The sequence below is a fragment of the Rattus norvegicus genome, chromosome 1 (assembly GCF_021556685.1).
Source record: "Rattus norvegicus strain SHRSP/BbbUtx chromosome 1, alternate assembly SHRSP_T2T, whole genome shotgun sequence".
NCBI classification, from domain to species: Eukaryota; Metazoa; Chordata; class Mammalia; order Rodentia; family Muridae; genus Rattus; species Rattus norvegicus.
In genome coordinates this window covers 94,250,276-94,262,087 of record NC_141534.1, presented here as the reverse complement: position 1 = coordinate 94,262,087, position 11,812 = coordinate 94,250,276, and the positions used below count along the sequence as shown (strand labels likewise).

Below are 11,812 nucleotides of genomic sequence, written 5' to 3'. Positions count from 1 at the left end.
TGTTTTACTTCCGCCGCGGTGTCCCCTGGGAAATGTAGTAGCCGTGTGCAGAACTCCAGGAACCTAGCACTCTGCAGTTCAGGGAGATCCCGGCATGCAACTTGGGCCAGCGCATCTGAGAGCTGTGCCCGTGGTTTGTGGGAGTTCCCGGGGTTGGGGGTGGGGAGTGCGCGCTTGAAGGAGAGGATCAAAAGATGATCAAAAGGTACTTCCGGTTTTGCCCGTAATTGATTTTCTCTATTGTGGAGAGGACAGAGGAGCAGAATAGAAAGTAAGATCAGAACGGAATGTAACTGACTTGATTACGCTTTGCCTGAATCCCATTGAACTGTATTCCACCTCTCTGTGCTCTGGTTAGGGACTATGGTAAATTTGAAAAGACTCAACTAAAGAATTGGTTAATTTAACACATAGGAAGTGTATATCAGTGATTTCAGAGAGCCAGACGTTCTCGACCCTCCCAGGGTTCAGCGTCCTTGCTGTCTAGATAGGAAAAACGTGAGTGAGGACCAGTCGGTAAATATCGATAAAACTGCGCCCATTTTGAAAGGGGAATGACTAGCACGCGAAAGTACTTCAACAAACACAGACATACACCTTATTTATGTAGGGAAAACCTACTTAGTGTAACATGACGCCATTGAGCTTTCAATACCACTTTTATTATTCTTTATATTTACACATTTTTTTCCAGAACGTGAGAGAAAACTAATTTCAAGGTTCTAGATGATCCTACTATGACCACTAATATTAAATGCTTTGTAAATTATCTAAACACCGAAGGTATAGACAGATTTGATTTGAATTAAGTCAGTCCCGACCATGTATTAACTACAGAAAATATGTTGATAAATACTGTAGCTGATTAAAAGTGACCATCCTCTGGGGGTTGGGGATTTAGCTCAGTGGTAGAGCGCTTGCCTAGCAAGCGCAAGGCCCTGGGTTCAGTCCCCAGCTCCGAAAAAAAAAAAAGAAAGAAAAAAAGAAAGAAAAAAAGTGACCATCCTCAGCCAGGCAGTGGTGGCACTCGCCTTTTAATCCCAGGAATTGGGAGGCAGAGCCAGGTGGAGGTCCGTGACATTAAGGCCAGCTCGGTTGAGAACAGCCAGGACTATATAGTGAAATTGGAAACTCCATGCAATCTATGAGAATAACCTTGCAAAGACCCCTAGTAATGGAGAACACAAGACTTTAATCAGCCATTGTCTGTAACTAGGCAAGGCCAGAAGTGGAGGGACTGGGACACCAACCCAGCCACAAAGCCTTGGAACTGTTGAGGTCTGCTTTTAACATAACTCTAGCCATTTGTACTCAGTCTCTATTTTGCTCAGAAAATTAAGTTCAGGTTCACAGACTCCGCTTCCCAGAAATAATTATCTATAACTGACACTGAAAAAAGTCTCCTAGAAAGTCATAACACTATGGTGGTAATACTTATGCTCTGAAATTCCCCTGTTCACCACCTGTTTACCACCCCTGTTACTGGCCGGTTTCATGTGCCAACTTGACACAAGCTGGAGTTATCACAGAGAGAGGAGCCTCCCTTGAGGAAATGCCTCCATGAGACCTAGCAGTAAGGCATTTTTTCAACTAGTGATCAAGGGGGAGGACCCAGCCCATTGTTGGTGGTGCCGTCCCTGGGCTGGTGGTCTTGGGTTCTATAAGAGAGCAAGCTGAGCAAGCCAAGGGAAGCAAGCCAGTAAGAAACATCCCTCCATGGCCTCTGCATCAACTCCTGTTTCCTGACCTGCTTGAGTTCCAGTCCTGACTTCCTTTGGTGATGAACAGCTATGTGGAAGTGTAAGCTGAATAAACCCTTTCCTCCCCAACTTGCTTTTTGGTTGTGATGTTTTGTGCAGGACTAGACACCTAAGACAACTTCTCTTATCTCACTTAGCTTAAATCAGCTGAAAAGTCAGCTGATAATACTTTGCCTACTTCAACCAAATGTGCCACTGCCTCCACCCTTGCCTTCTGAACTTCTGAAATTATTTTTTCCTATAAAAAGCCAGTCCTAAGAACAGATTGGTATCACAGTTAGGCTCCCAAGTCCTTTTTTTTTTTTTTTTTTTTTTTTGAGGTGGTCGAACAAATCAGTGGACTCTTTATTGCTTCTGGGGTGTGGGGCTCAGGAGCTCTTGGTGGGGCGGGTCCGTTTCCTCTTCACCACCACAGGCTTCTGGCTTCGAAGGATGGCACTGGCCCTGCGGATGGCCGCCATACTCAGATCCGGGCGGTACTTGTTCTTTCGGATCATGTGCCTGATGCTGCTGAGGGTAGCCCGAGCATTCTTGTTGATGGTGGTCCTCACGTAGGAAGTGGCAGGTTTTCGCTGACCGGATCTGCGTTTCATAACCACCACGACCCCTTTGCCATCAGCCGCAGGCTCCACTCCGACGGTCTTGCGGTGAATTAGCCCGTTGTAGCGGAAGGAGTTTCCGGCCTTCAGATTATTGGGCTCCGTGCTGTACGTCTGCTTATTCCTCTTGATCAAGAAACTGGAGCAGTTCCGAACGACCATCCATTGCAGATGCGCGGACATGGCGGCGACTCCTCTCCCTGCGGCGGCCGGAGAGAAAGACCCCAAGTCCTTTTTTTGTAGTACAGATTGATCAGTCTTGGGCAGGTGGGAGCATGCATTCAATAAACTATTCTTGAATTAACTGAGATCGGTGTTCATATGATTTGTGTGGCAATTCCTGAACCCCAGCAGACCTACAGTTTGTCCTGGCTGCATACTGTTCTGGGACTAGGGGAGTGGAAACTTACGGTTTCTTTGAGAAGTCAGTTGTGTAGGATGGTGTTTTGCCGGGGCAAACCCGTGAAGGAGTGTTCTCCTGAAGCAGACGCAGGTGAAAAGGGATGTTTTGCTAAAGCAGGCACGTGAAAGGACACGTGATGAAGGATTCCTCCCTAGCAACATGCGTGTATTGGGTCGCCTTACGTTGCATAGCTGAGCGCTATCTGTCAAGGCTCCACAGACAGATAGGCACCAAAGAACTTCTGGTGGTGTCCTGGCAACTTCTTGCCGCTTCCAAAGACTCTGGCCGATTGGCAGAATGATGTCAGCTGATTCAGACTCGTGTGCTGAGGCAAGACATGTGAGGAAAGGCCTGTGGAAGACGCAGGATGTTTGAACAGAGTATAAATAGAACTCAACGGACAGTGACAGGGTCTTGCATAGCTAACTTTGCAACACATCCTTGGTCTCTCGTCTCCACTGATCTTCATTTCATTGAGGGAGGCACGGCCCCTGGCATCCCTGTTGGTCCTGAGTGCTCCCCAGTGATTCTGAAGGACCCTAGGGGCTTTTGCCAGCTTTACACCCACTGCCTCAGGTCAAGACTAGGCCAAGTACGGGCTTCCCACCTTGGGTCAAGGCTAGACCAGGTTCCATTCTCCACCTACAGTTCTCGGGAAGAAAAGGAACGTTCTTGGAAAACCACAGAATGTACTGACTGATAGTCACCTGACCCTCTGGTCCCAGATAGAGTTTGAATGCATGTCATATGCTTGCTAGCCAATAGATTCAAAGCTCAGTATGCTTAGCCATAAGTTTAAACTGTAACCTTGCTGATGTACCCCTAAAAAGTATAAAAAGTGCTTGTTATAGCCATTCGGGGTGGCCTTCTAGTCACTCATCATGAGGGGCTGATTGAGGGTCCACCCCAACGTGCTGGAAAAATAAACCTCTTGTGTTTGCATCGATTTCCATTCTCTTGTCTCACTTGGGGGTCTCCTGGTAGTTAAGACTCACTTCGAGCCTTACACTTCATGCCTGCCTGTTTCTGCTAGGTCGTGCCACTGCTGCTGACTGGTGTTTGCTATCCCAACTCTACCGAACTGGACTGCTGGTGTATTTGTGAAGTGTTTGTGAGTGGATTGAGCTGCTGCTGCTGACTCCTGGGAACTGAACTGCTCATTTCCTGACAACTCTTGGATTGGATTTGCTCCGAAGAACAATTTCTAAACAGGTCACTTCCCCAGTATCCTAATAGCCTTTCTTTTCCACTACATCTGGTGGGTGGTGGGCTAGAAGGGAAGCTAAAGTGATTAAGAACCATATTAAAGACTACTAGCAGCTCGGGGAGTGCTCTTTCAAAGCTGTTGAGTAGGTACAAACTTCTTGTTTCAGATCAAATGCTGTGTCTTCAACTTGTGTACTCTTCTTTGGTGGTGTTGGTTGTTGGGGCTCTGTTCCTTGCCTGATCTGAACTTAAAGCAGCAGTTTCATGTGGTAAAGTCTGTTCCATTACACTTCATACCCAACAGCTTAGCGCCCCCTCTCCAGCACCGCCATAAACAACACGGCCCCTAGATAACAAACACACTGTGCTGTAAGTGCTCTTAACATTATGCTGTTGAAAAGGAAACGAGCTCGCTGTCCAGAAGTAGTTTGTGCCATGAGAGGGGCGTTTGGCTTTATTGAAAGAGGTGATGCTGTAAAAGAGATATTCTTTCACTATAGTGAATTTAAAAGTGACCTAGAAACCCTGCAGCCTGGAGATGATGTGGAATTCACAATCAAGGACAGAAATGGTAAAGAAGTTGCAACAGATGTCAGACTGTTGCCTCAAGGAACAGTCATTTTTGAAGATATCAGCCCTGAACATTTCGAAGGGACTGTAACCAAAGTTTTCCCAAAAGTACCCATAAAAACCAGAATGACCCATTGCCACGGTCATTGACTTTGTGATTCCTAAAGAACTTCCCTTTGGAGACAAAGACACAAAATCCAAAGTGGCCCTGCTGGAAGGTGGCCATGTTAGGTCTAACATTTTAACAGACCGACATGACAAATTAGAAGGCACAACCAACGCAGAGGCCCTTTCAAATACATTTCAGGTGACTAATGAAGCCAGAGAGGCAGGAGTGATTGCTGCCATGAGAGATGGCTTGGGTTTCATCAAGTGTGTGGACTGTGATGCTGGTAAGTTCTTCCACTTCATCGCAGATGAAGTAGTTTACCGTGGTTCCAGATACGCTCTCTGCCCAAAGAAATCCTGCTGTTAGGATTAAAAACCTTCCCAAGAGCACGGTTTCATTCCACTCCCATTCAGAGCATCGTTTTTCTGAGCACCGTAAAAAAAGGAAGCCACTTTTTCTAGTCCTAAAACTACAAGCCCAAATAAAGGCCAAGATGAGGAGGCAGAAGATGGGGGTGTTATTGCTTATGATGACTGTGGGGTGAAACTGACTATTGCTTTTCAAGCCAGGGATGAGGAAGGATCTAATTCTCCTCAAATAGGAGATAAGATTGAATCTAGTATTAGTGACAAACAGAGGTCTGGACAGCAGAGAGCAACTTGTGTGAGACTTTTAGGTCGTAATTCTAACTCCAACAGGCTCTTGGGTCATGTGGCAACTCTGAAAGATAATTTTGGATTTATTGAAACAGCTGATCATGATAAGGAGATATTTTTCCATTATAGCGAGTTCTCTGGTGACGTCGATAGCCTGGAGCTGGGAGACAGGGTTGAATACAGATTGTCCAAAGGCAGCAAAGTCAATGCAGAGAATGGAAACAAAGCTCACACAGTGAATGGCATTACTGAGGAAGCTAATCCCGCCGTCTGCCCTGGCAAAGCCATTCGTCCTCTGAGAGGCGTTGATCCAACACAGGTTGAGTACCAAGATGATTAAGATTGTGGAGGAGGAGGATGTGAAAAGTGAAGTGTATCCTTTTGGCATAGCTGGTAAGGCCAACAAAAGGGATTGCCTGCAGAAAGGGGAGAGTGTCAAGTTCAGTAGCATGCACAACTATGGCCTACAACATCACACCCCTTCACAGGGCTACTGTGGAGCGTGGGAAAGACCAGTTTGACTTTATTAACTATGAAGTAGGAGATAGCCGGAAGCTCTTTTTCCATGTAAAGAAGTTCAGGATGGCACTGAGCGGCAGGCAGGAGCTGAGGTGGAATTCTCAGTGATCCTTAATCAGCGCGCTGGGAAATGCAGCGCCAGGAGTGTGAGTCAGTGAAGACCCCAAAGCTGTTCCAGCTCCTTGACCTGATCGGCTGATCAATCACTCAGAGAACATCACCCTGGATGATGCCAGTGTTCCACATCTAATGGTTCTTTGTCAGCCTAGGGGACCAGATAACTCAGTGGGATTTGGTGCAGAAAGAAAGATCTGTCAAACTGGTGTCCTTGACTGACCACATCCACAGAGCACGTCATTAATTTAATCCACTATGGTCAAGTTGGGGGGATTCTGGTGAAGGGTTCTGAATATCTTCCTCTTCATCCCTCCCAAAATCTGGAATACTTATTCTATTGAGCCATTTCACCAGTTTCAACATCTTCCTCATGTTATGCTTAGAGAAAAAAAAATAAATTTAAGAAGTCATTTTAAAACTATGCACAGTTGCAGCCTGGAAAACTTAAGGTGGTGCCTTAGAGTGTCAATTTAGGAGCCTTATTTGGTGCATTTAATGCAACTGGTAATTGCAAATTCCACGTGGCCTGTGTAAGTGAGCAATACAGACTGTTACTTTGTTGGCCTTGTGAGATTGTGCATGCTAGTCAGTGTATACTCTACCTTCCTGACGTAACACTCAGCTGCATTCTTTTCCTTTTCCCCTGTTCACTGTGCTTTAATTCTGAGGGCCATATGAAGGTAGACTATGTTACCTTTAAAAGCTGCAAATATTTATTTATTTGGCCAACGGTTTGCTTAAGTCGATGGCCAAATGTTAAAATGTTATTTTCATATCATTTATTATCTTGTCACTATCCACTTAATGACGTTTGATTTCATTGCAATAAAAATTATCTTCCAGGGGTTGGGGATTTAGCTCAGTGGTAGAACGCTTGTCTAGCAAGTGCAAGGCCCTGGGTTCGGTCCCCAGCTCCGAAAAAAGAAAAGAAAAAAAAATTATCTTCCAGAGTAGGTTTTTTTTTCTTCTTCCTGGGATGAGGGTAAATAACTTTACCCTCATGTAAAGTATTGTATGGTGCAGAATTTCATGCAAATGAGGTGTGCCAGCAGTGTGAGCATTTAAACATATTTAAACAAAAGACGAATGCACAAACTGCTGCTGCTTAGATCACTGCAGCTTCTAGGACCCAGTTTCTTTTACTGATGTAAAAACAAAATGAAAACAAATAATAAAAAAGTTGTGCCTGAAATAAATGAATCCTGGTTTTTATTGAGTTTTTTTTTTTTTTATAAGTAGCCCCCTGGTTCCAGCACCCTGTTGAATGCTGGCTCTTGATCCTTGGTGTAGCTGGATCTTCCTTGCCCATGCGTATCAATTACAGATAGTTCACTGGTTAGGGGTGGGAGCCCATGTCCACCTTTCCTGCTCAGTGTTGAGATTCTGTCTGACTTGAGCCTGTGCAGGCCCTGTGTGTGCTGCACAGACTCCTGTTGTGTCTGGAAGACACGGTTTCCTTCCAGGCACCCATCCCCTCTGGCTTCCAACCTTTCTGCCCCATCTCCTCTGTAAATTCCCCGGCCTTCAGGATTTCCTGTGTTTTTATTAGCCTCTGTTTCCTAGGCTAGCCTGGAACTCATTAGCTGTAACCCAGGCTTGCCTTAAATATTTGGCGACTCGGGGTTGTGGATTTAGCTCAGTGGTAGAGCGCTTGCCTAGCAGGCGCAAGGCCCTGGGTTCGGTCCCCAGCTCCGAAAAAAAAAAGAAAAAGAAAAAGAAAAAAGGAAATATTTGGCAACTCTCCTGCCCCAGCCTCTGCCAACTGGCCCCTTTCTTCCTTCTCCCCGGGGATGAGGATTGAGGAGGGGGATAGGGAGTGGACGAAAACCAAATCTTGATCATTTTCTTGCCTCTTCCTCCTTTCCTTCTGCTCAATGATCTCTGTCAGAGGATAGAGACTGGTTTGTGGACAGCTGAGCAGCAATGGACCCCTTTCTTTTGCTTTTATCCTCGGCCTCCTGCTGCCACCTGGTGGCCATTACGTGCAACAGCAGATTTCTAGATTTAAAAATGACAAAGCAGTAACCGTTTCTCTCGTCCATTTTAAGTTGGTCGAGTATTCAGGAGCAGATTATCTGGTGGTTCTGCTTCAAAGACATTGTCCAGATCCCCAGACATCAGAGAGCTTGACTGGTCCTAAGGGATCCCATAAGAGGGTGTCGTTCCCACACCTGGAAGACAGTGAAGTCCTGTGCCAGAGGCCTCAGTTCTGCCAGTGAAGCCCTCTCCCTAGCAGCCCAGTGCTGTGTCTGATTCCCCCAGAGCAAGAGAAAGAATAAAGCTGACTCGCCTATGTTTAATGTAGAATGTTTAATTTAAAAATGCTCACTGGTGTGTTTTATTTCTATTAAATATAAAAAGTACGTACACTTTTATTAAATATGTTTCTATAGCTTCCCAGGGCAAACTGGTCAAATCTAGCAATGTACTCAGGGACTCCCCCTTCAGAGACCAGCAGCATGGGGACAGAGTGCCCAGGCGCACTGTGCAGCGTGTAGCTCATGTCACCTTGCAAGTGGTTCTTCCTCTCGATCCCGGGCAGTCTCCAAGATGGTAGGGTTGGGAAATCCTCTAATCGGGGCTTTTAGGAAATTTCATTTTTAGAACATTTATTTTTTATTTTATTATACTTATTCTAAAAGTTAAATATAGTTTAATATTTGTATTTTATATTACATATAAATTTATTTTATTTATATTTATTATAGAACATTTATTATTTTAGAACATTTACTTTTATTTGTGTCTCCCCCTAGTAAGAAATTTATTAGGGGGTTGGGGATTTAGCTCAGTGGTAGAGCACTTGCCTAGCAAGCGCAAGGCCCTGGGTTCGGTCCCCAGCTCCGAAAAAAAGAAAAAAAAAAAGAAATTTATTAGACCCGGTGGTGCTCTTACAAACCTTTAATCCCAGCACGTGGGAGACAGAGACAGGCCTGTGAGTTTGAGGCTAGCCTGGTGTAGAGAGTAAGTTCTAGGACAGCCAGGGCTATGCAGAGAAACCCCATCTCTAAAACCAACAATGAAAATAAGTTTATTAGAAGAATTATTTAATTTATAGGTGACGGTAGTGTTTCGGAGAGGTGTGGCCTTGTTGGAGGAAGTGTGTCAATGTGGAGGAGGGCTCTGATGGATCAGGATGTAGAACAACTCTGCCTGGAGGCTGCCATGTTCCTGCCATGATGATGATGGACTGAACCTCTGAACCTGTAAGCCAGCCCCCATGAAATGTTGTCCCTTATAAGAGCTGCCTTGGTCATGGTGCCTCTTCACAGCAGTGAAACCCTAACTAAGACGGTAGCTGAGGAAGACTTTGAGCTACTGGTCCTCCTGCCTTCCCCTCTCAAGCACCGGGACTGCACACGAGATCCACCACTCTTGCTCTGGGGGAATCAGACACAGCACTGGGCTGCTAGGGAGAGGGCTTCACTGGCAGAACTGAGGCCTCTGGCCAGGAACCTCACTGTCGTCCCGGTGGGGTAACGACACCCTCTTATGGGATCCCTTAGAACCAGTCAAGCTCTCTGATGTCTGGGGATCTGGACAATGTCTTTGAAGCAGAACCACCAGATAATCTGCTCCTGAATACTCGACCAACTTAAAATGGACGAGAGAAACGGTTACTGCTTTGTCATTTTTAAATCTAGAAATCGGCTGTTGCACGTAATGGCCACCAGGTGGCAGCAGGAGGCCGAGGATAAAAGCAAAAGAAAGGGGTCCATTGCTGCTCAGCTGTCCACAAACCAGTCTCTATCCTCTGACAGAGATCACTGAGCAGAAGGAAAGGAGGAAGAGGCAAGAAGATGATCGAGATTTGGTTTTGTCCACTCCCTCCCCCATTCTCCATCCCTGAGGAGAAGGGAGAAGGGGGCAGTTGGCGATGATCAACATTTTGTTGTCTTTTGTTTTTCCTAGAACTGAAGAACTCTTCTGTGAAGTCGCTTTGTAAGTCAATAGGGAAATCCTGGGAAAAAAAAACAAAAGAATTAAAAAGCAACAAACAAGGTGCCTCGGACAGATATAAAAGCAGCGAGATGGCTCAGCAGAAAAAGGTGCTTGTAACAAGTCAAGCCTGGATATCTAAATTCCATCCCTGGCACCACATGGAGGAGGAGAAAGCCCAACCCACAAGGTTGTTCTCTGATTTCCACAGGTGGGATGAGTCACATAGAAACACACACACACACACGCACACGCACACGCGCACGCATGCACGCAGGGACACGCGCACACGCATACACACACACACACACACACACACACACACACACATGCACGCACGCACACACGCGCACTGAAACAATACCTGCTTCCAAAAGGAGCAGGGCTGGATATGGTGGTGCACGCCCACCTGTAGTCTTGACTCAGAGGAATGAGGCAAGAGAATCAGGAGTTTGAGGTTGGTCTGGGCTGGGTCTGTCTCTAAAATTTTTAAATAACCATAACATCAATAATAGCAATTTAAAGCAAAATTAAAGGAAAATGAAGAATCCTATTAAAAATTGGCAAGATATGGGGGTTGGGGATTTAGCTCAATGGTAGAGCGCTTGCCTAGAAAGCAAAAGGCCCTGGGTTCGGTCCCCAGCTCCGAAAAAAAGAAAAAAGAAAAAAAGAAAGAAAATTGGCAAGATAGTCAGGCAGTGGTGGCATACGCCTTCAATCCCAGCACTGGGGAGGAAGATGCATGTGGACCTGTGAGTTCTAAGCCAGCCTAGTCTACAGAGTGGGTTCCAGGTTAACCAAGGCTACACAGAGAAACCCTATCTCGAACCCTCTTCCCAAAACAGTGGGCAAGATTTCTGAGAATTCACACACAAAGACATGCAAATACTCTGTGTAAACACACACTTATGCATAATAGAAACACACCCGTTTAGCTGGGCATAGAAGTGCCTGCAATTCTAGCGTCTTAGAGCTAGGAAGACTGAGTCAGGAGAGACGGGAGTTCAGGGCAGGTCTGAGCTACAGAGACCTGTCTCAGGAAAAGAAAGAAGGGAAGGAAGGAAGGGAGGAAGGAAGGAAGGAAGGAAGGAAGGAAGGAAGGAAGGAAGGAAGGAAGGAGGGGAGTAGGGCTGGAGAGATGGCTCAGCATCTAAGGGTGGTCACCCCACTTACAGAGGACCCCAGTCTGGTTCCTAGCACTCATATTGAATGGCTCACAACTTCCTGTCACTTCACCTCCTGGAGATCCCATGCTATACTCTGGAATCTGTAAGTGCCCACACGTATGTGGAGAAACACACACACAAACATGTATACATAATTTTAAGTAGCTGGGTGGTGGTGGCCCATGCCTTTAATCCCAGCTCTTGGGGTGCAAAGGCAGGAAGATCTCTGAGTTCAAGGCCTACCTGGTCTACAGAGTGAGTTCCAGGACAGCCAGGGCTGTATAGTGAAATTCTGTCTCAGAAGGAGAAACGGAGGGAGAAGGAAAGACAAAAGGTAAAGATTCTCTAGGGTCTCATTTGTCTTGTCACCTGAGCCCAGCAAAAATCCTAATGCTGGGTGACACTGCTGGCTAAGCCATGGGGAGGGGCCCTCCAGCCCTTCCTCCTGCCTCCATAGAGACAGAAAACCAAAAACCCATATACACCTGAGGTGATCAGTGAGCCAATTAGCCAGGTTTACTCACATCATGCTGTGTACATGTATTGAAATGTCACACTGTGGTTGGGGACATGGCTCAGCAGTGATGCACAAACCTAGAGTCCCCCAGTGAAGAGCTGGGGGTGTGGCTCAGTGGTAGAGCCCCTGCCTAGAATCCCCCGGTGAGGGGCTGGGGGCATGGCTCAGTGGTAGAGCCCCTGCCTAGAATCCCCCAGTGAGGGGCTGGGGGCATGGCTCAGTGGTAGAGCCCCTGCCTAGAATCCCCCAGT

At 46.3% G+C, this 11,812-nt stretch overlaps 1 long non-coding RNA gene and 2 pseudogenes across 2 annotated transcripts; 2 read left to right on the top strand and 1 right to left on the bottom strand.

Moving 5' to 3' along the window:
* The first annotated feature begins 94 nt into the window (after positions 1–94).
* Positions 95–10,526, top strand: LOC148007294 (uncharacterized). The gene is made up of 4 exons (XR_015650270.1): positions 95–205; positions 3,796–3,974; positions 8,998–9,145; positions 9,852–10,526. It is a non-coding gene; the product is annotated as an uncharacterized LOC148007294 (long non-coding RNA).
* Positions 650–2,575, bottom strand: Rpl28l4 (ribosomal protein L28 like 4; annotated as a pseudogene). Its single transcript, XR_015650269.1, has one exon. The product of XR_015650269.1 is annotated as a ribosomal protein L28 like 4, transcript variant X2 (transcript).
* Positions 4,141–6,243, top strand: Csde1-ps2 (cold shock domain containing E1, pseudogene 2; annotated as a pseudogene).
* Positions 10,527–11,812: the final 1,286 nt, after the last annotated feature.